The sequence below is a fragment of the Hyperolius riggenbachi genome, chromosome 6 (assembly GCF_040937935.1).
Source record: "Hyperolius riggenbachi isolate aHypRig1 chromosome 6, aHypRig1.pri, whole genome shotgun sequence".
Taxonomy (NCBI): domain Eukaryota; kingdom Metazoa; phylum Chordata; class Amphibia; order Anura; family Hyperoliidae; genus Hyperolius; species Hyperolius riggenbachi.
In genome coordinates, this window is record NC_090651.1 from 248,265,485 (window position 1) to 248,289,974 (window position 24,490).

The 24,490-nt window shown below is 44.3% G+C and overlaps 1 pseudogene; it reads right to left on the minus strand.

The window, feature by feature from the left end:
• Nucleotides 1-456: 456 nt before the first annotated feature.
• On the minus strand, nt 457-22,679 carry LOC137522151 (induced myeloid leukemia cell differentiation protein Mcl-1 homolog; annotated as a pseudogene).
• Nucleotides 22,680-24,490: the final 1,811 nt, after the last annotated feature.

The following is a 24,490-nucleotide window of genomic DNA, read 5'->3' on the forward strand; positions in this document are numbered from 1 at the left end:
GGAGTTCAGAGTGCAGCTAACAAACTTGCACACATAGCCTCCAGGCTTTTCATCCAGCAAGACCCAGTGAGCGGCCATCTATGGAGATCAGCTGATGTGACCGATCCGGTTTGAAAGCACCACTGCTGCCTGCGTCCCCGGCATAGAGAGGGACAACGCTAGACTGCTGACAGACCCATATGGGCTAGTCAGTCAGTCCTAAAGGTGAGATCATTCCCCGGCAGGCTTGCCAGGGACAACTGCTACCCTTCTGAGTGCGCTCTCCTCTCTCTCCTCCCATTCCCCCCACCCCTTGTCTATACAGATACTTGCACCACTATCCAGTGGCTTCCAGAGAGCGGCACCACCACCATTTTCATCTTCAGCCTACACACTGTACAACACCACTACAGGACGCTCCCCTGTATATACAGGAGTCTTCTATATATACACTGCCCAGTGTATATGGGACACTACCTACTGCAAACTACTCTCCAGTTTAATGCTTTTCATATGTTTTGCCACAAAATCCACAAAACTTATCACGGTGACAATGCGGCCCCAGTTTGTAATCCCATCATTGAAGACCATATGAGGAACTTCTGAGAGTTTCTGAATGTCTTCTGGAGTTTCTATAGACAACCTCTGTAGCATTCCTTGGAAGGCTATCTTGTGCTTGTCGTTGATCTCTCCACTGACCCTCCTGAGTGTAGCTAGCGCCTTGGGGTTGGCCCCGCTGCTCCCCTTGATGTAGCCGGCGTGCTCCCGGAACAGGCTGTGCAGCAGCTCCCAGGTCTCCATGTACAGGGAATCCGGTTGGGAGCCGGTAGGGGTGGACGGGGGGAGGTGGAACCCCGGGAGCCGGAATCCACATCCATGTCCTCGTCATCCTTGTCCAGCTCGCCCTGGGAGTTTGGCAGCGAGCCGTCGTTGTTGTAGCCCTGCGACCTCTGTCACTCGTCCTTGTCCAGAGAGAAGCTGAGTGCGGCCTGCGCATCCTTGGGGGCCGCGGCGGCTGCAGCGCCGGGAAACAGCAGATAGGAGGAGATAGATTTCCGTATGAGGGTTTGGTTCATCATGTCGCTGGCGGTTCCGTACGTGATAGTTCCGTTCTCTTGTGTGTCTGCGGCCCGAGTCTTTTTAAGTTTTTTAGAGCTTGCACAATCTGAGGAAAAGCTGTTTGGAATCATATACAAAGCAAGAGTTGCTGGTCTGTGCTGGGTCAGCCATTAAGTCCACTGAGAGGCTTGACTTATCTGCATGACAACACACTGGGTGCAGAGTGGGTGTATGCTGGTTCACACTGGTGCTGTGGAGGAAAGAAGTGCTGCCTATTTCAAAACGGTATTACACTATTTTGGGCATTTGTTTTTTTTTCCATGTATGCATGAGTTACGAAGATCCTATACTGAGGAGTGAGGAATATTGTCGAAGCCAAAAACGCATATGCTAATCGGATTGGGTCAGCCACGAATTTTGGTGAGCGTATATGTTTTATACACCTGATTGGATTGGAGGAATTATCTATCTGAACGAGCTGCCAGCAAGGGATATATATGGAACTGTTCCTGTATTATTTAATGGAGTGGTGAATTGAAGTATCTAGGTCATAAATAGAACTTTGCACTATTTGTGGATATTTTCTGTTGAGCGCTAAACTGACCTAACACTGTATAATTCCTGAAGTCACCAGTGTTAAGCATTGGCAATTCCTAAAATTATGAATGACCTAAAAAAAAAAAAAAACAGGATGGTCACCTAATTCAATTCTAATTATCACCTGGCCAAGCGGTAAAGAACTCGCTTGGGCTCTTTTCCCCCATGCAATTGTTGGTATCACCAGCCGAGAAACGATGCTTCCCATCAAACATAGCTGACAACTTTTCATCTGATCAGAGCAGGTGGAAAGTCTGCATCAACTATGTCATGCGGCCTTCTTTGGGCATCTGGGAGCCTCCTTTACTAAGGAGACCCCCAGATGTCCGAGTTTTAAATAGGTATTGGCAGTCATTTATGATTCCCTATCTATTTATTGTAAAAAGAAAATAAAAAACCCTTTCTCAACCCAACTTGCTGGGACCAGCCATCGCTGCCCGCTGTGACTTCCATCCTGCTGTGCCGTTTTCTCCAGGGGCATACGGCACTGCTCCTTCTTCATGCTGGCTCACTATACTGTTCATGGAGCACCAGAAAATCATCTTTGAGCCTCCTGTGGGGGGTCCTCATTGGTCCAGGCTTTAAACTAATGAGTCCTCTCTGATGAAATTTTCATTGTTTGACCAACTGACCAAGGAAAATCCACCTTAGAGAGAATTCCCATTGGTTAAAAGGCTGAACCAATGGGGAGCTCCACTGGGAGGTGCTTTGCCAGGCCTCCCTCAATAGTATAGCTGGAGAACCAACATAAAGAAGGAGCAGTGCCACGTGGGTCCTGGAAGAAAATGGCAGAACTAATTCCAACAGAGAAAGAACATGTGTGCATCAACCAAGTGAACCTGACAAATCTGGCTTTGCAAATTTGGCCTATTGGCTAATCACGAGACATTGCTCATGCAAATAAACATTTGCTTTCGCATGCCTAAATATGCAGGGTCAAAAACCGCAAAACAATCGCCCTGCGGGAATTAGTTCATGCTATACAGCACTATCCAGGGGCGCCACGAGGAGGCTTCCCATTGCCCCCATACAACCGGGGGGCTGTGGGGGTCCCAGGCACTCTCACCGCCTGGAACCCACACAGCGGCACCCCAGAGGTGGAGGCTGGGGGGTGCAGGCGATCTCCCCAGCGTGGCCAACGCCGGGAAGAGCCGCCCGCGCACACCTCCTAAGATTAAAAACAGGCACTTACTTCAACGTCCATTGCGTTCTGCTATATATGCATAACCTGGGCGCGACACATAAGGGGCGGACAGGCGCAAATAGCCTGCTCCAGGGCTCTCACCTCCTAAAACAAGCCACTCACTACCTGCCCTCAGAAAGAAGAAATGCAATGCTAATTCCAACAGAGAAAGAACATGTGTGCATCAACCAAGTGAACCTGACAAATCTGGCTTTGCAAATTTGGCCTATTGGCTAATCACGAGACATTGCTCATGCAAATAAGCATTTGCTTTCGCATGCCTAAATATGCAGGGTCAAAAACCAAAAACCGCAAAACAATCGCCCTGCGGGAATTAGTTCATGCTATACAGCACTATCCAGGGGCGCCACGAGGAGGCTTCCCATTGCCCCCATACAACCGGGGGGCCGCGGGGGTCCCAGGCACTCTCACCGCCTGGAACCCACACAGCGGCACCCTGGAGGTGGAGGCTGGGGGGTGCAGGCGATCTCCCCAGCGTGGCCAGCGCCGGGAAGAGCCGCCCGCACACACCTCCCAAGATTAAAAACAGGCACTTATCTCAACGTCCATTGCGTTCTGCTATATGCGCATAACCTGGGCGCGACACATAAGGGGCGGACAGGCGCAAATAGCCTGCTCCAGGGCTCTCACCTCCTAAAACAAGCCACTCACTACCTGCCCTCAGAAAGAAGAAATGCAATGCTAATTTACCACAGAGAGAGAACATGTGTGCATCAACCAAGTGAACCTGACAAATCTGGCTTTGCAAATTTGGCCTATTGGCTAATCACGAGACATTGCTCATGCAAAGTGGAGCTGTCAGCCATACTATCATGTAACACATATAGAAGTAGATAAACTTGCTCTACTTACATGACATATGTATTTCACTGCCCACATTTTAATTTTAGTGATTTTTCTATAGTAAAAAAAGGGAAAATCCTTCTTAGGATTTTCCATTTTGACTCTGTCCATCTTGAAGCCAATCCTGACATCATTTCCTCCCTTACTCTGTGTATCATTGCCCTCCCCCCTCCCAGTCTTCAGACACTCCCACCCAGCTCTGCAGTAGAAAGTGCATTGAGAAATATTGGACGAACAGAGGTGTGGGAGGGGAAACCAGGAGGGAAAGAGGCTTCAGCCAATCAGGCTGTATTAGTTAAGTCGTAGGGGAAAGTAAACAAGAAAAAAAGAAAACCCAGCATGCCCTGCAAATTCCTTTATAAGAGAATGAAGATGGCAGCCTCCATATCCCTCTCCCTTCAGGCTCCCTTTAATGCTGGTCATTAGAGAAAAGTGTCAGAACACAGATTACTGTATATGGGGTTGCATAATAGCACATGCTTGATTTACGCTAGATGCTCGGTGGAGGTTATCAGCAGCCAGGGACGATTTTAACCTCCTTAGGAGTATGCCAGACACTGTGTCTGGCATACTGCTCTCTGTCCTCAGGAGTGCCCCAGGATGAATTAATTTGCTGCAACGGCTGCAAAACCTTTAGCTAGCACTAGGCTAGCTAGTACAAGTGGCTGGCACCCTGCAATCCCCCCCCTGCATACATTACCCAGCTTGGATCCAGCGATCGCACAGTCTCCCCACACAGCTCCAGTCTCTCTATGGGGAGGATCGGGTTTGCGCATGACGTCGGCAATGTCATGTCCGATCATCCCCATAGTGAAGACCGGAGCTGTCCGGGGAGGCTGCGCTGATTGCTGGAGCCAGGCTGGGTAATTTATAAACTGGCTGAATCGGGGGATCGGGGGGTGCCGGACACTTGTACTAGCTAGCCTAGTGCTAGCTAAAGGTCTTGCAGCCATTACAGCAAATTAATTAATCCTGGGGCACAAAGTAACAAAACCTCCTGAGTGGCGTAACGCTCAGGAGGTTAATTGTATATAGATTAATAGCATATGGTCACCTTTAGAGTACCAAAGAAGTCATGATGATGATGATGATGACAACCCATGGCCTCCAGTAAATGTACAGTTTTGTGCAAGCACTTTGGTATAAGAAATATTAATATACAATTGTTTGATATATTTCTTTTATTTTTGTTTCCCTGTTTCACAGATATTTCCTATGGATAAGTATCTCAAAAACAGTGCTTGCTGGGTTTAGGAGCACAGCTAATATTAGCAATCACAGTGGTCCGTTGGCTCTGTATATTCATTGGTAACAAGATCACTTGCCTCTTTGTTTAGTTTTTTAGCTCTCTCCAGGAACAGAAACACCCAGGCAGCTTATCATTGCTTTGAAGGTGGAAACGTGCTCATGTTACACATGTGTAGAGTTAATAGATGAAATGATCCAAAGTCCAACATAACATGGAAGGGTAAACTAAGGTCAGTGTTTATTCCTAGACTGCACCTTCTGTCCTTAAGTAATCATCAGCATGTACTATACTGCTAACAGCTTGTGCTGTATTTTATCTCAGAAGATTAGTGCTTATTAGTAAAGTCCATTCAATAATTTCATAGTTAAGGCTGGTACATGCAAGCTGATCCATGGGAAATCTTGCTGGTAATTGACCGGTTTCGGCCTTGCGCCATCATCAGAGGAATAAATGAAATAAACAGCTGTTTCTTATACTGAAGAGCTATAATACATTTGTTTGGGAGGTGCCCACCCATTCTTTCATGCATGACGACTGCACCGCAGGGTTTGTTGTAGTTAAAGCAACCCAGTGTTACAGTATACATAGCTTATTATGTACAGTCAGTTCAGGTATGCTTTAAGGACGCTAAGGGCGTATGTATTAGTATGCCTTGGGTGAGTTGGGCACCGGGAGAGCTGCATAAACTCCTCTGTGACGTTAAATACTATTCTCCCTCTGAGTCGTCGCAACTCGGAGGAAGGTGTAATTCAGGGTCAAGAGATCGCCGGAGCCCCTAATTGCTCTTATGCACTCGGCACAGCATAACATTGCTGCTATGGGTTGCCTGGTTTCGGCACACTACCTGCTTTGCACAAAGGGCTGGTTCACACTAGAGTGAATTCAAAACGGGCATGGTAAGCATTCCGTCCATTTTGCATCCACTTGCAGCAATTTCATCGTCCGCCCTGCGTCTGCTGCTTGGTCCTTTGGTACGCAGCCTGGAGGCCGGTAGGAACATGGAGTTCCCCATAGGAGACAACAGACCACCGTGAACCAATGAGAATTCTCCCTGTTGCTGAGGTTTCCCATTGTTCTTTTACAGCCCATTAGAGATCCCCGTGCTTCTGCCGGCCACTGGGCTGTGTACAGGGACCGATCGGCGGCGATTGGCGGCGGAACAGTTGAATATTACATCACGGTATTGATTGAAACGGGTGAAGTGGACGTGGCGACTAGCCTAGTGTGAATGGAGGATTTCATTACATGCATTTTCCTGTCCGGTCTGGGAAAATGTGCAAAGTTCGGAGTCTGCATTCTGCTTAGTACAATGCGGCCAGGCCCGGATTTACATCACAGGAGGCTATAGGACCATATGTCCTGGCACCCTAGACTTCACCCTCATGAGCCTACAAACCCCTGCCGGAGCCCAGCCCAAGTGTGCTGACTGGCCTAACTGTCTCCCTTACTTCCGTTGCCTGTTATAGGTAGCTACAGGTGCACTTTAGTATTAGGTAGCCAGAGGTACCCTCAGTATTAAGTAGCTACAGTTGCCCCCGATTGAAGGGAGATCTCATCAGTGAAATGCCAAGACCCGGGTGAGTAGCCTCTCATTGACACTCTGCTTGGGACTCTGCATAGGGAAGGTGGGAGGGAGACAATTGGGGTGGGGAGTGAGCCGCCTTTCCATCATAAGCCGCCTGTAGGCTCGTGCCTACAGTGCCTTATGGTAAATCCGGCCCTGAATGCGGCTTTTTTTTAAGTGGAGGCGGGTCCTATTTTTAACATTAGGATTCACTTTCTGTGCTAAGCGGAGCTTAAGAAACGTCTTGAACGGGTACGTTTTTTAAGCATGTATGAACCAGCCCTTACACTTCCAATGCCAAATTATATACAGGCGCTATTCTATAGTTGTAGCTTTACCCCGTCTTGTGTACAGCAGGCGCGTCGCTCGGGTCATTTATCCTAGGCACTACCCAGAATCTATTGCTGTGGTGCCCCGGATGTCACCTGCCACAGTGCTTGGAAGCGAACACGGCTGGTGGGAACAGCGGCAGTGGCGGTACTTGGCAGCGCAGTCTTCCTCTCTGAACACTAACCCTGATCACTGTGTGTGGGGGTGGGCAGCATGGAAGTAGCACTAGCGTGCTGCTTGCGTGACCACCGCTGCCAAGTACCACGCTGGCGAGCAATGCCGTTTCTTTTCCTTTGGTGGGGGTGGCAAAGGATATCCAGCCAGAGAGCAACAAGACAGCCACCATGACTGCTCACCATGTGCTGCTGTCCCCGGGAGCTCCAGTAAGTAGCTCAGTAGCTGTGTAACATTGCCACTCACTGACACACAGTTACACACAGAGTTTGGTGGTGCCGGGGGCTCGGGGCAACCAGTGTGCTCTGCAGGGAGTAGTGTAGGGTGGTAGAGACTGGTACTGGCAGCCAGGTTGTCAATGAGAGGGGCGCAGGCTGTTATATCATGGGCCAATGGGCCATCATCTTGTCAGAGATGATGAATGTGAAGCAGCAATGTGTATTATAAAGAATTAGAGATCATTATGGGGTTAATATGACAGATGAATGTGCAGCATTATAGGAGAGATCATAGGATCATGGATGACATGTCATAGGTGGTGGATGCAGCATTGTGAGATGGATGACATGTCAGAGAAGGATGGAGCATTGTGGAAATGGGATAGATGACTTTATTCCACAACAATGCTGCATTCCATCTCTGACATGTCATCCATCTATCAATCTCACACTGCTGCATCCATCTCTGCCATTTCATCCATGATGACCTGTTATCTATCCCACAATTCTACACGTTCATCTCTGACATGACATGTCCATCCAAACCCATCCCATGGTAGCCATGCCACATGCCCCTCATTTGTGATCACTATATGTGGTGCATTGCAGTTAGGCAAGCCGCATTACAAAGCGGATGTTATGCCACAACGCACCACTGTGAGCATAGCCTTAGTTACACTGCTGCTAAGTTCATGTACATTTGGCCCCACCCACCATGACCATGCCCACTTTAAGGCACAAGGCCATGCCCATGTTGCGCTCGCCGCTGCCCAACATATGCTTTATGCCCAGGAGTGCCCCGGATCTCCCAGGCCCCTAGCAACGCCCCTGGTGTACAGTATACAGTTGTAAAAGAATAAATAAAGCTATTTTTTTGTTTTACCTAGCCGCACCCTACAGTGTCCTCCTGTATGTTACTACAAGAAAGGCACTTCCCTAACAGCTGTATATGCTGTTTTTTAAAAACTGGTCCCCGGTCAAATAACCACTGTTTTGGGGTAATGTAAAGAGAGGGAAACTGAGAGCCCGATATGGTGTAGTATGTTAATGTAAAGGTATCTGGTGATGAAGAAGGTGATTATACTCACAAAGGTAGGTCGCCACCAAGGCAACCACTGGGCGAGCAGGCGGGGAGAATTATAACCTGACCCCGCTCAGGTCTAAGAAGTCGCTCTCTGTAGATAGGAAAAAGTGGGGATACACCCCTCCACCAAGGGTGGATTAAATTATTTTGTAGCAGGATAACAGAGGCGCCAGGTAGAGTAAAATTAATTAAAATCGTTAAAAAGGGGGGAAGTGGGGGAACTCGCCTCCCTTCTGGAAGAAATGACCGGGCAATGGGCAAGTTACTTGCAGTTTAAAGTAATATTTATTAATAACTCCAAAAATGCAATGCGTTTCACGGGTAACAGTCCCGCTTCTTCAGGCAAATAGTACCCTCCAAAAATCGTTTGCCTGAAGAAGCCGGACTGTTACCTGTGAAATGCACTTTTGGAGTTATTAATAAATGTTACTTTAAACTGCAAGTAACTTGCCCGTTGTCCGGCCATTTCTTCCAGAAGGGAGGTGAGTCCACCAACTTCCCCCCTTTTTAACGATTTTTATTAATTTTACTCTACCCGGCGCCTCTGTTATCCTGCTACAAAAAAATGTTTTGGGGTGGTCATGGCGGTAACAGGAAAAAAGGGCACAGGCAGCTAGTGGACAAAAAGGGCGCCGCCATTCACTCCCATAGTAAATATCGTTGAATGGGCGCCGAACAGGAAAAAAGGGCGCCGGAGGTTAATAAAGTTTTATAAACGGCGCCCGGAGATTTTTAATGTTTTATAACTGTGCTTGTGATGATTTATGTTTAGAAAATGCCCCGTGACGAATAACGTTTATAAAAATACTAAACATATTTATCCTATTTAACTAAAACATTATTTAAAATTTTATCCCTTACTGTTTGTAAAACATTATTATTCACAAAATAAAGCGATCAGTGCATAACGTAAATTGCAATATATTTTTTACAGTCACTATTTTGAAAACATTATTATCCACATAATAAAGCGATCACTAAGGGGGGTGGTTAGGGTTAGGCACCACCAGGGGGGTGGTTAGGGTTAGGCACCACCAGGGGGGTCTTAGGGTTAGGCACCACCAGGGGGTCTTAGGGTTAGGCACCACCAGGGGGGTCTTAGGTTTAGGTACCACCAGGGGGGTCTAGGGGTTAGGGATAGGTACAGGGAGGGTTCTGTGTGAGAGTAGGGTTAGGTATAGTTTTAGTAAAATTTTAGTAATACTTACTAATGTTTTACAACACTTATTACGAACATAGTTATATTTATATCATAATTATAAATATTATTTTCAGATTTTATTATAAGAAGAAACGATAAATGAAGGTTATTCACAATAATGTACAATTATAACGATTAAACATATATTATCGTTTTTTTAAGAAACGTAATTATAAGTTTCACTTTTGAAACAGGGAAGATTAATGTTTTCACACTTGTCAATTTCATTATTTAATTTAATGATTTATAAATTTAGACATTATTTGTAAACGAAATACAGTACAATATTTTATCGTTTACACCCCGCGCCCTTCTTTCCCGACGCCCTTTTTTAACGTACGCGGTCATGGCAGACATGCAATATTTATCATGTGCAGGTGTGAGGGGAGCAGACATGGAAATCATTTTGGAAACTGTTCACTATTGCCATCTGACTGTTGCTATACGTATAGTTAACTGCTTAGTACTGCCATAGGCCAGGAAACTGTGACCACATGAAAACTGCCCCTTTGGTATACAGTAATTAAAATGCACATTCTAAATAACTTCTGCATTCAGTACTGCTTGGGTAAATCATCCCACTCACTGATACCCCAGAGCTTTCTCTATCCAGGTGTACGTAACATGCCAGCAGAGTGCCTCTGACTCACACTGCCCATTGACTGCAATCACAGATTTCCTACTGCCCTTGTATAAATAAACACCACATGCAGAGCCTACAGCACGTGCCAGCCAGCATTAGCTGGGAAAATCTCACCCGGAGGAAGTCAGATCTGAAATCATTGCAAATTGAACCGAACGGAGGCACATTTCCCCTAATGGATGTATATTGCTGGGCTGTGTTAACTCCTCTGCGGCCTCCTTCCAATCCCTCCAGCTAGACTCTGAAATGCATTGCCTTCCCTGCAGCTCTCCCGTGGCACGGGTTAATGCTCCGCAGGTGAAGCTTATTATTTGACAGGTTGATGATAACAGGAAGTACCAAACTGTAATAATCCAAGAGTGTCAGAAGTAATGATGATTTGTGAGCTCTAAAACCTATGAGTGTAGAAAGAGAGGCTGAAACCTAATTATCTCGGCACGTAGAGGAATCTTTATGAAAAAGTTTCTGGGCATGTCGGGCCTGTTGGCTGCGATTCCTTTATTTCAGGAAGATTCAAGACAAAAATGTCCTCTGCTCTTATCAGTAATCATTCTGTCTCTCAAGATGCGCTTAGTTGTGAGATGGAAGATACACTGTTCAGTACGGTGATCATGCGTAAACTGGTCAACCAACCATGTTTATGTCTTATGAGTACCTGTCTTATCACAGAACGAATAACAGTAATATGGTGACAGAAATATCATTCTCATGGGAGCAATTCTCTCCCCATGACCAATTGGTCAAGTGCTTTCTGATCAAGTCAGGGGAAGTGTAAAGCGTATAGCTATAACCACAGTAGACATAGTGGCTGTGACAAGCTGGTTAGAACTGATGTAAGGGGAGGCTTAAAGCGGACCTGAACTCAGAACTTCCTCTCTGCTGTAAAAGATAAACAACTGCATGGTAACCTTTAAAAAAACAGGGAGGTGGCAGGTTTATTACACTGGACAAACAGATGCTCCACAACATTGCCTGAGGAAGCGGGTATGCTCGCGAAACATGTCACATGTGGAATTGTTATTGTGGCTTTTTTTCGCTAATAAAGAGATGCTGTTTGAAATGACACATCTAGTGTTTTGAATGTTGGAGGAAAGTTCAAAACTATCTCCATTTTTAAATGGTTTTTAGATGTTTTTATCCTTATTGGCTCCTCTGTACCATCGATCTCTATTTCCTACATCATCCACCCTTGCTGGAGGGGTGCATCCCTGCCTACTTTTTACAACAGAAAGCGACTTTTAGCCCGAGTGGGGATGGGATTATGATCCCCATCTGTATTTCTAGCGGTTGCCTGTATGGTGCCCAATCTTTGTGAGTATATTTTAGTTACTACACCTTCTATGTCTGTGCAGTACATACTACACCACTGGGAATCTCGGTTTCTGTTTATCTTTTTCCCCCAAAAAAACAACAACATTTCCTTGTTACAGCTTATTGGGCTTCTTCAGAGATGCTGCAGTGTAGTTACTTTCTGGTTTGCTGGAAGCACAGAAAGGGTTAAACTCCTGTGTTTACATATTAGCAGACTCGCCAGACAGCTGGGTGCTCAAATTACACTAGCTCATTACTTGCTGAGAAGGGAGAATTAGACAGGCTGTTCTCTATAAACACATGCCGGGTGGACACAGGGTGGATTTCTCTGTGTTCTCTCCTGTGCAAGAGTTCAGGTCCGCTTTAAAGAGGTTTTCCAGATTGAAATAAAGAGACATTTTTAAAAACGACATTCCTTCATTCTGCGATCATCCAGGTTAGAGCTGAAGTATGTACCAAGTTCCACTAATGTTATAGCTAGGGGTGGGACGGCGAATCCGGCGAATCCACGAATCCCTCGAATATTGAGAAATATTCGTGGATTCGAATCCCGACGCCATTTCCCCCTTAACGAATCCGCCGAATCCCGCTGCATCCCCACGCGCAACCGCCGATCCCCCGCTCGTCCTCTTCCGAACCCCCCCGCGCCTCCTTCGCTCGCCCCATGCATAGATGTGAGCATCGGCTCACCTAAAACCTGTCCTGGATTCTCTACCTGCCACCAGCGCAGAGCCGCAGACCCGCAGACCTCTTGTTTCCTCCTCTGTTCCCTCTAGTAACCGCCCGGCGCTTCAGTGATGACGCGTATGCAAATGCCGATCACTAGGGGGAACAGAGGAGGAAGCAAGAGGTCTGCGGCTCTGCGCTGGCGGCAGGTAGGGAATCCAGGGCAGGTGTTAGGTGAGCCAATGCTCACATCTATGCAAGGGGCGAGCGGAGGAGGCGCGGGGGGGTCGGAAGAGGACGAGCGGGGGATCGGTGATTGCGCGGGGATGCAGTGGGATTCGGCGCTGGATCCCCTTGTTAGGTGAGCCGATGCTATTTTTTTCTATGTAGGGGGTGAGCAGAGGAGGCGCACAGAGGGAGGGGTACCCTGGCTAGCTATACTGAGGGTCCCTATACCTAACTAGCTACACTGAATGCGCCTATACCTAACTAACTACACTGAATGCCCCTATAACTAACTAGCTATACTGAGGGTCCCTATACCTAACCAGCTATACTGAGGGTCCCTATACCTAACTAGCTACACTGAATGCCCCTATACCTAACTAGCTATACTGAGGGTCCCTATACCTAACTAGCTACACTGAATGCCCCTATACCTAACTAGCTATACTGAGGGTCCCTATACCTAACTAGCTACACTAAATGCCCCTATACCTAACTAGCTATACTGAGGGCCCCTATACCTAACTAGCTACACTGAATGCCCCTATACCTAACTAGCTATACTGAGGGCCCCTATACCAAACTAGCTATATTGAATCCCCTTATACTTAGCTATACTGAATGCCCTTTTACCTAACTAGCTATACTGAATGCCCCTATACCTAACTAGCTATACTGAATGCCCCTATACCTAACTAGCTATACTGAATGCCCTTATATCTAGCTATACTGAATGCCCCTATACCTAGCTATACTGAATGCCCCTATACCTAGCTATACTGAATGCCCCTATACCTAGCTGTACTGAATTCCCCTATACCTAACTAGCTATACTGAGGGCCCCTATACCTAACTAGCTATACTGAGGGCCCCTATACCTAACTAACTTTACAGAAGGCCCCTATACCTTGCTAGCTATACTAAAGGCCCCTATGCTTTGCTAGCTATACTGAAGGCACCTATACCTAACTAGCTATACTGAAGGCACCTATACCTAACTAGCTATACTGAAGGCACCTATGCCTAGCTAGCTATACTGAAGGCACCTATGCCTAGCTAGCTATACTGAAGGCACCTATGCCTAGCTAGCTATACTGAAGGCACCTATGCCTAGCTAGCTATACTGAAGGCACCTATGCCTAGCTAGCTATACTGAAGGCACCTATGCCTAGCTAGCTATACTGAAGGCACCTATGCCTAGCTAGCTATACTGAAGGCACCTATGCCTAGCTAGCTATACTGAAGGCACCTTTACCTAGCTACCTATAGTGTGAGCACCTAGCCTGCCTACCTATACTGTGGGCAACTATTCCACGGACCGCAGGATTCGTTAGATTCGGGATTCGAAAGGTTCGAGATATTCGAGAACCTTTTTAGATTCGGATTCGAAGAAATTGTGGATTCGTCCCATCCCTAGTTATAGCTATTGGGCTGACCCATCTCTATGGTCTGACCCAGGTTGCAGTTGCAAACTTGAGTACATATTACCTGGCTGCATATCATTTGGGCTACATTGCAACTCCCGGTCTTGGTTCCTCCCTCTTCTTTTTGCTCTTTTCTATTCTGCCTATCTCTGCTTTGTTCAGTGAGGATTTTTTTTTAAGAAAACCTGAAGTGAAAATAAACTCATGAAATAATAAATTGTATGCATAATACGGATAATAAATAGTAAGTAAGAAAAAACATAAGTAGCATAGAAAAAAAGTCTCATGTTGTTTTCCTATAGGAAGAGATAAAAACTTCAGTTGTTATCTATGCAAAAGAGCTTATTTGAGCTCTTCGACCAACTGGGTCGAATACAGTCTGGTTTTCTAAAGCACTTAAACAGTCAAGAAACAGTGAGAGACAGCTTGAGATAAGGTATTACTGCACGATAGTTCAAAGGGTTATTATTTCTGCTTTGTTTCATAGCCTGAAAGACAGAGTGTGGTTTCTAAACTGCAAATATGACAGAATGATGCAATGTTATAAAAAAATCTATATACCATATTTTTCGGACTATAAGACGCTCCTGACCATAAGATGCACCTAGGTTTAGAGGACAAAACCCAAGGGAAAAAATATATACCAAACAGGTGCATCCATGGTGAAGGGACATCTTGTGGATTATGCCCCCTTTGTACCTCATGTGTCTCCCTCTGTCCTCTTCTGTCCCCCTTGTGTCTTCCTATGTCCCCCTCTATGCCCCTTTGTGTCCCTCTCTGCATGGGCACAGTAGAGGGAGTCCAGGACATTGCGAAGGGTTGGAAGTTCGTATTGGCAGGCAGTCACAAGTCAGGAACTCTCTGCATTTGGACTATAAGACGCAGTGACTCTTTTCCTCCACTTCTGCGGGAGAAAAAGTGAGTCTTATGGTCCAAAAAATATAGTAACTGAAAATAACTATATTCTTTGCTGCTAATGTTCAATTCGTTATCCATACTACACATGTCGTTTATTATATCATAATTTTTTTTTAGCTTCCGGTAGGCTTTAAGCTAACTAAACGGCATTGAGAAACATGTTGACTAAGAAAATGTTGGACCTGACGCATGAATGCGGGAGTGCAAGAAGCAAACATAGCCATGAGTAATCATTTACAAATCGGGATTAGCAAGGAATATATTGCTGTATGAATAATTATCGTTTAATAATTGATGCAATGTTTTGTTCAGTGGTGTATTGCTTGCTCATTGCAACGTGCTGTGACCCCTATAAAATATTGGAAAACAAAATCACGGAGAAAGAATGTTTGCAAAAGATTATCTCATACCGATAAAATGATTTAATCACATTCACATGCATATCTAAACTACAGTACTTTACAAAAAAAGTATATTTCATATGAATCGCAGAGTCCCAGTGCAGGTTGCTATGCAGCAAATGCTCATCTGTTTGAATCTGTAACCTGCCTGAGCTATTGTAAATCACACATGGATGGTGCTGCGAGAAGGGGAAGAATTGAATAAGTGTACAGCACAGATGGTAGAAGACTATCTAATGAAAGCATGGAAGCTTGCAATAAATATTCTGGAGCGAGTGAATTCTGCAACAGACGTCAACCTATATTTGTAATCATCAAGCCATGAGAAAAGGAAAAAAAAAACATAAAAAGGTGTGAAGTGACAATGATTTAACATATTATACTAAAGACAGCTATTTATGAAGCAGAGCTGGAGAGAGTGTGCATTCTTTATTCAGACAGTTACATTTGGCTGTAATGGCTTATAGGTGGATACAATGCTGGACGTAGATATGAGCCTCTTTCTATGTTATATGCAGTCTAGCTCACACAGATGCTAGAACTGAATTCTCCACGTGGTTACTGTGTGGCTCAGCTGCCCTGCCATCAGCTGGGGTCACGTCCTGTTCAATGCAACTGAATGGAAATGTTCAGAAACACTATCAGGTTGGTACAACATGGGTGAAGCGGCGCCCAGAAAGGATAACATTTTGTTAAAAACAAATAAAAGGATAGCAAAGTAGAAGTGGCTTAACCCTCACATGACAAAACACTAAAGTGCAGTGAAAAAAATATTTATTTAACACAGGCAATGTGTTTCGTGAGTGCAAGCCCACTTCCTTAGGCCAACTAAATTGTTGATCCCTGTATAGCCAAAAGCATGGAGCACCTCCGTGCTTTTGGCTATACAGCAATCGATTCTTTACTAGGCCTGAGGAAGTTTCGCATTGCTTGTGCTAAATAATCGTTTTTTTCACTACAGTTTAGTGTTTTGTCATGTGAGAGGTAAGCCACCTCTACTTTGTTTTCATTTGATTTGTTTTTAATGAAATTCTATCCTTTCTGGCTGCCTCTTCACTCTTGTTGTGTCAAAAACCCTCCCCTTGGGGAGGCTATATGTCTATAGGGGCCTGGCCACATATAAACCGGTAACTTTTCAAGACAGTGAGCAACCATCCCTTCCTGGTTACCTGAGTGGAGATGGGCTCCAATTTTCTCCACTGATCTGAAGTGGCTGGTTGCCCCATTCAGCAACCTAACTTTGTGAGTACATCTTTAATATTTTACTCCAAATTTTCAGTGACATATTGCACTATTGGGCTCCTGTTGTCTCTGTGTTTTTTCCTCTAGGTGTAACGTTACCTCATCTCCCTTGTACTATCAGGCTGGTGACTGGCAAGAGGTTGATGATCACTGGATGTATCCTTTCGTAGGTGGTTGATTCCTATTTAGGTGTACATCAGTGGGTATAGAGCTGTAATGTCACAGCTCTATTGTATTGTTGCTTACCAAGTCCATCCCTTTATGACCACAGTGTACTCATCTTCTGATGGCAGGATAATGCACCATGTCATAAAACTCACATTCTATCACACTAGTATCTTGAACATGGCTATTAGTTCACTGTACTTCATTGGCTATCACAGTCACCAGATCTCAATCTAATAGAGCACCCTTGGGATGTAGTGGAATTGGAGATTTGCATCATGGATGTGCAGTTGACAAATCTGCAGCAACTGCTTGATGCTATCATGTCAATATGGCCCAAAATCTCAAAAGGATGTTTCCAACACCTTGTTGAATGGATTTCAAAAAGGTGCAGTGGAAGCGCCCATCCATTTAGAAAACTAACTTTATATGCACTGGAAATGCTATGGTAAGATGCAAGCAAGGCTAGCTACATGAGTACATGCTTAGAACACAGTGGGGTGGAAAACCGTGGAATATGAAGAGATGGAAGTAAAAGTGCTTGAAGGACAGGACGGAGGAGATCCCAGGCATATGAATGTGTCTCAGCCACTGAAGGTTCCCCACTTGTGTCTGCCACGTACAGTGCTGTATTATAACCCACCCTTGAAAATTGGCATGGAATGAGGAACTGTACAATACAGCTGAGCACAGCGTGAATCACGTTCTTGAGGATTTTCATATCTTCTGTTTATAATTACTGAGAGTGGAGAATGTTTCATCCTCTTAGTACAAAGGGTCAATTATATTACAAGGTTCACCAACAATAAATGCTCTTATCTCATCACGTTTGGTAAACACTGCACTTTTTCTGAGAATCAAAGAAGTCCTACACCAGATTTATAACTTATGATTATTTCCCTTAATTGCACAAATAAGGCTAATTTGAAAACCACCTACTTATGACTCAAAGGTCGCATGTGGAACTTTTATAACCCCTCCCTTTCCTGTTCAGTTTGTGATGGTTTTATTATTGGGTTATAGTTTTAATTTTGTGCAAACTGGGCCAGATTTCTGAAGTACATGTTATATGGGTGCCGGTCAGTTGGACGCAGGGCAAGCCAAATTACAGCTCACCCTGTTGCCGCTAAACTTCCCAGCGGCGTTAAATACCATTCCCCATCCAAGTTTTAGGGAGATGTAATTCAGGGTCTGGCGATGATCTGCCTGCCTGATCCCCAAATTACTCTTACGCGCCCTACACAGCATAGCACTAGTGCTATGGCTGCACCCAGCTTTGGCAGGACAGGAGCTGGGCAGGAAAAAAATATTACAATAAAAACTATACATTTCCTATCCTTATAACAAGCCCACTGATTCATTATGCTCCCTACCTGCCTCCATATAACACAATTGTAAAAAAAAGTGATGGAATTTAAAACACAATACATACATTGTTACGTTAGGGGATTTACCTTTTAAAATATGTATGCTATGAGGGTGTATTACTGTTATTTTTTGCAAATAAGGGCTTACATTATTGTTAGAATACCCAAAATCACATAATTGAAAAAATACACATTTATTTCCAAATAGAATATTGTTGCCAAACATTGTACTAGGGGCATCATTTAAACAGTGTAATAACCGGGACAAATGGGCAAATAAAAGTGTGGGGCTTAATTACAGTAGCATGTTTTTAAAACTGTAGTAGCTGAAAACGGAGAAATAATGATTTTAAAAAAAAATTCTTCTTATTCACTTTAAAAGGCATATAAAATAAAATAATACTTAGCAAAAAGTACCACCCAAAGAAAGCCTAATTTGTGGCAGAAAAACCAACATATAGATCATTTCAGTGTGATAAGTAGTGATAAAGTTATAGCCGAATGAATGGATGCAGCGCTGAAATGTGAAAATTTCCCTGGTGTTTAAGGAGAAAAACCCTTAGAGGTTACCGTAAGTAGTTAAGGTAAAATAAGAGTCCAACTATAATGTCTAAAGTATCCACATTTTGGTAATAAAGGTGGATCATGTATACAAGCTTCTCAACCGGACTGTTGGAGATGAGCAGTGATGGGCCGAACCTCCGATTTTAAGTTCGCGAACCGGATTCGCGAACTTCCGCAATAGACTTTAATGGGGAGGCGAACTTTGAAAAATAGAAAAAATGATGCTGGCCCCAAAAGTGATGGAAAAGAACACCTGGAGGAGGGCATGGCGGAGTGGGATACACGGCAAAAGTCCCGGGGAAAAATCTGGATGTGACGCAAAACAGCGTTTTAAGGGAAGAAATCAAATTGAATGCTAAATTGCAGGCCTAACGTGCTTTAAAACATCTTGCATGTGTATACATCAATCAGGTAGTGTAATTAGAGTACTGCTTCACACTGAGGCACCAAACTAACTGTGTAACGCACCGCAAGTTACCAGCTGTTTGTGTAGTGACGGCCATGCTGGACTACTGCGCAACATGGCGAGATTGCTCTTCCTCACTCAGTGATGTCAGGTAATGTGTGACTGCCTTCTCAACTTTCCATGGCATTGTTAAAAAGCTTACGTTTTGTTTTTAAATTACATACAATGAGAATCCTACGGAGGCGGGCAAGTCTGGCATTGTGACCCCGGGTAATGGCCGGGGAATGAGGGATGGAATCCGGTGTGGAGCCTGAGCAACGGCTACCACTACACATCCAAGGAGGGCAGCAGTCAGGCATGCACGCCCGCCCCGAGGTAGTGACCAAAAATAACAATACAGGAGGACTATCGAGGGCTTGCTGTATTTGAAATGAATGTACTTTAAATCCTTTAACGAGAACCAGTTATGGTGGGCAAAGATGACACCACATTCCTTTCACGAGAATCATATGGAGACAGGCAAGTCTGACATTGTCACCACGGGTAATGGGCGGGGAATGAAGCTATGTGCAGTGAGGTGAGTTCACTCAACCCAAAGGTAGTTATATATGCAGTGAGGTGAGTTCACTGAACACAACAGGTAGTTAGATGCAGTCAGCTGAGTTCACTCAACACAAATGTAGTTATATGCAGTGAGGTGAGTTCACTTAACAGAAAAGGTAGATATGCAGTGAGGTGAGTTCACTGAACAGAAAAGGTAGATATGCATTGAGGTGAGTTCACTCAACCCAAAGGTAGTTATATATGCAGTGAGGTGAGTTCACTGAATACAACAGGTAGCTATGTGCATTGAGGTGAGTTCACTCAACCCAAAGGTAGTTATATATGCAGTGAGGTGAGTTCACTGAACACAACAGGTAGTTAGATGCAGTCAGCTGAGTTCACTCAACACAAACGTAGTTATATGCAGTGAGGTGAGTTCACTCAACAGAAAAGGTAGATATGCAGTGAGGGGAGTTCACTGAATGCAAAAGGTAGCTATATGTAGTGAGGTGAGTTCACTGAACACAACAGGTAGTTAGATGCAGTCAGCTGAGTTCACTCAACACAAAGGTAGTTATATGCAGTGAGGTGACTTCACTCTACAGAAAAGGTAGATATGCAGTGAGGTGAGTTCACTCAACTTAAAAGGTAGTTATATGCAGTGACGCAAGTTCACTCAACACAAAAGGTAGTTATGTGCAGCGAGGTGGGTTCACTCAACACAAACGTAGGTGTATGCAGTGATGAGGTGGGTTAACTAAACACAACAGGTACTAGTAGTAGGTAAATGCAGTACTGGGTAGGTAGTACAATGTGCAGCTCCCTGTCACACACCCAGGTGTCACTGAATGTGCTGCTGAATGCTGGTGGGCTGCTGGCAGTGGGACACACACATTATGAATTAGCAATGCTGTCTAAGAAACACAAGTGTCTCACACACACAGGTAGTAGTCACTGAATGTGCTGCTGCTGCTGCTGGCAGTGGGACACACAGTATGAATTAGCAATGCTGTCTAAACAACACAAGTGTCAGTTTCAAACACAGAAAAAAAAATTGATCACACGAGCAGGATGAGCTCTGAAAAGAGCTTTTCTGGGGCGCTATTATAGCAATAAGATTCAGCTAAGCAAGCTAAGAAGGCAAGAGCCTGACTAATCTGTCCCTAGGAGAACAAGTCTGCAGCAGCTGTCCCTATTCTGTCTCTAGCAGGCTCACGAGTGAGGCTAATGGCCGCCGGAGCCTGCCTTATATAAGGGGGGGTGGGGCTCCAAGGCTTAGTATAGCCGGATTGGCTATAATGCGCCTGCTGACTGTGATGCAGAGGGTCAAAGTTGACCCTCATAGAGCATTATGGGGCGAATCGAACTTCGCCGGCGAAGGCGAACCACCCGAAGTTCGCCTGGAACCGTTCGCCGGTAAACCGTTCGGCCCATCTCTAGAGATGAGATTGCTAAACATCAAACATGACAAATAGGTATGCAACACCTTATGAAGCTGAGTGTGTGACAACTAAAGAATGTACACGGTATATAAACAATGAACAGTTTTCATTTAATAGACAATAGAAGCCAACATCATTCAAAAGACTAAGCCGTCCTTTGTTGGGACTATAAACAGTAAGCTGTGGGAAAACAACTGCTCTAGTGTTGTTCAACATGGTTATGTTTGATTTACTGGTAGTTTGGACGAACAGCCAAAAAGGAATGTAATGTAGCAGAACCAGAATCAAAACACCAATCAAATTCAAAGGGTAAAATTCTGGTGCTGTGTTTTGCCTCCTGGAGGACTAGTATAGCAGAAAATGGCTATAAATGGCAAGGGGAGCATACCACAAGCCTGGGAAACATGCTATTTAAAAGAAAAGGGGGAAATATGTACAGTCATGGGGAGAGATCATTTGATACAACTTCAAAGGCAACTTCAAATTACAGCTTTGAGATATCCTCTGGGTCCTACCTCCATCTAGGATAATGGTTGAAGCTTGTAATAGCTGAAATATTACAGCTTTAAGATATAATCTGGGTGCTACCCACATATAGGATAATGGTTGAGATTTGCGGTGGTTGGAATATGCTGTTGCAATTCATTTTCCGCAACCGTCAATTCATGTTAAAGTGGATCCGAGATGAAAAACTTAATATAACAAGTAACTTGTCTATATATCTTAATAATCTTATCTAAAGTTTAGATAGTTTACACAAAAAATCTAGCTACAAACAACTTCAACAGCTTATGATTATTTATTCCTGTGATACAATGAGGGCAGCCATGTTCTGTTTGTCACATTACACACAGGCAAGCTGATCTGTATCTCCAGCCCTCAGCCTGTGAAAACTTCACTCCCTCCTCCCCTCTGCCTTTAAAATCTCTGGCTCGTAACCTCCTCCTCCTGTCCAGGCTGAGCTACCATAAGCCTTTGCTACTAAGGCTCAGAATGCCAAGGCACTCTGGAGAAGCTGTGGGCGAGGCTTGTTTAGTTTATAGGGAATTAGAGTATTAAAACAAAACTAAAAAAGTATTTGGCTTGAGGAATGCCCTATAAACTATATGAAAGGAACACAATTATGCAATGAGTAAAAGTTTATCTCGGATCCACTTTAACAGTGTGTTTACATCAATGTGTGTACATATTCAAATGTAAAGGAACAGCTTAATATTGATAACAGAAAAGAGCAAAAAAGCTGCAAGCAATCTCACAGTATCACATGTATCGGAAGAAAAGAATTAAACTGTCTATTTAAAATCTTTAAAAAAAATAGTGTATTTTTTGTTTTTATAGATATAATAAAAAAAGACAAGAGGTACAATCAATTTCACAATATTCCTTTGTCCCGTTTAACTGGAGAACAGAATATACTTGTCATCTCAAATCATTGCTATTGTAAAGAAAGAAGAATGTATTTTTTCTTTATTTTAACAGCAACAACAAACACCTGACAAATGCAACCACAAGCAATGTGAAAGTGTAATTTTGGAATTGAAGAGAATGTGTTTAAACTCATGGAATGCCACTAAATTGTGCATTTTTAATATTATTATTTTTTTTTTCTTTTTAAGCACCAATAAAGGTAGCTAGTACTGGCCACAAGCAATGCCACTGTTTCTTATGAACCCCCCTGGTGGTATGATTATTTCCGGATTTTAGGGTCTTTTTAAAAGGTTTCAGACCCTAAAATCAGGAAAAAATCATGCCGCCAGAACGCCAGCAGCAGCCCCTTCTCTCACTCACCTCCCTGAGCTCCAGCGCTGCAATTTTACCTCCGTCCTCTGGGTGGGGCTGTAACTCTTTGGTGAGATCCATGACAGCAATCTCACCTGAGTGATTCAGAGCCTCCGAGGACAGGAAAGAGAATAGCTACTGACGTCTGGATCCCCCAGGAGGTGAGTAAAAGCTCCCGCTGCGCACAATACACTGCATAGAGCTCCCGGCGGCTAGCCCCAGTGTAGCTTGGGATTACCGCTAGGGAGGTTAAACTGGAGAGAATTTGTTAATCCAAATGAGAGACCACACTTGTTAATTGGGTACATGTGATCTTAAACTTGCACTAATTAGAAATGAAGAAACTTTTGTGCAATAGCATGTCTGTACTTTTGCAATTTATATTAAGACACCTTTTGCACCTACAATGAAAACCTATGTTGTGTTACTCTGTTTTATTACAGAGTAACGTAACAGCAATGCAAGGCAATGGGCCTAGCACACTTAGGGTTTGATTAAAAAAAGAGTGCTAACCGATAGCATGAGCGTTTTCGTGTGCATTTTAGCTTTTTGCGCGCAAACGCAAATTTTTGCGCGCAAACGATATTGGTTCCACGCGGAAATGTTACCGTTTCACGCGAAACACGAAAATTTGCACAGAAACGGCCGTGCTATCAGTTAGCACTCTTTTGAGAATCAAGCCCTTAAAGAGGAACCATAACCAAGAATTGAACTTCATCCCAATCAGCAGCTAATACCCCCTTTCCCATGAGCAGGGGTGCTCGCCAGTACTCTGGAATTCGAATTTACCCAATTACGGGTAGATTTTCATTATTCCAGAACTCGAATTCGAAGATCGATAGCGATCCCGAATTCGAATGTACCCGAATAGTCACTCTCGAATTCAGCCGTGATCACAGGTGTTAACCCTTGATCATGAATTCGGCTTCAGTATCCAGGGGATGACGTCATTGGGCCAATCAGAAGGCCCCCAGCCGAGGCCCTAGCAACCAATCAGAGGTGGGGAGCCTGGCCCTCCCCTCCTCTTTATAAGGCAGCGGCTATCTTAGGGAGCACGTCCTTGGTTGTGACTCTGCTTTACTGAGAGCATCTCCAGTGCTGCTGTTCGTCTGACCAAGTACTTTTTCACTGTTTAACACAGCATTTTGCATCCTACATACATTTCCAACACATTTATTGTACTTATTTATTGATAGATAGTCATTTGATTGTTTTAGTTTTCAGTCAGTAGCTAGTGTATACTGTATACCGTGCTAGGCTAGTGTTAAAGAGGAGCTGTTAGGTATAAGGTCTCAGAGAAAATAAACACATATATCAGTAGCTAAAGATTGGCTGTACTTACATTACATATGCATTTCACTGTCCACGTTTGGATTTCACAGAATTTGTATATAGTATATGCAGAGAATGATGCTCCTGACAGCCCATGGCAGGTTCCATGTTTGTGAAGCCAAATGTGTCGTCATGTCCTGCCTGCTTCTGATCACAGAACAGCTCGTACAGAATAACACAGTGTGCAGTGAATATTAATGAGCCATGTGGCTAGGAACAATAGCGGACTCCTGCAGAGTAATCTTCCCGGAGATTTATCTGTGCTGTGAGTTTAGAAGCTGCTGAAACTTGATCCCGTCTTCTCCTTAGCAGCCGAGGGGAGGGCCCCAGAATGCTTTGCAGTATGGAATGCGGCTTGCGTCCTCCTTAGGAGCTTAGCTTTGGTGATAAGCACACATTAAATGTAAGAGAGATTTTTATCTTTAGTAATGTCTTTTGGCTTCTGTCTAAACTGTTTAACACAGGAGAATAGAGGTTTAAATTAGCTTCTGCAGCCTGACAGTTACTCTTTAAGTCTGTGTGCAGGGTAGGGCCTGCTAGCTTAGGTAGCCTTAGTCTAC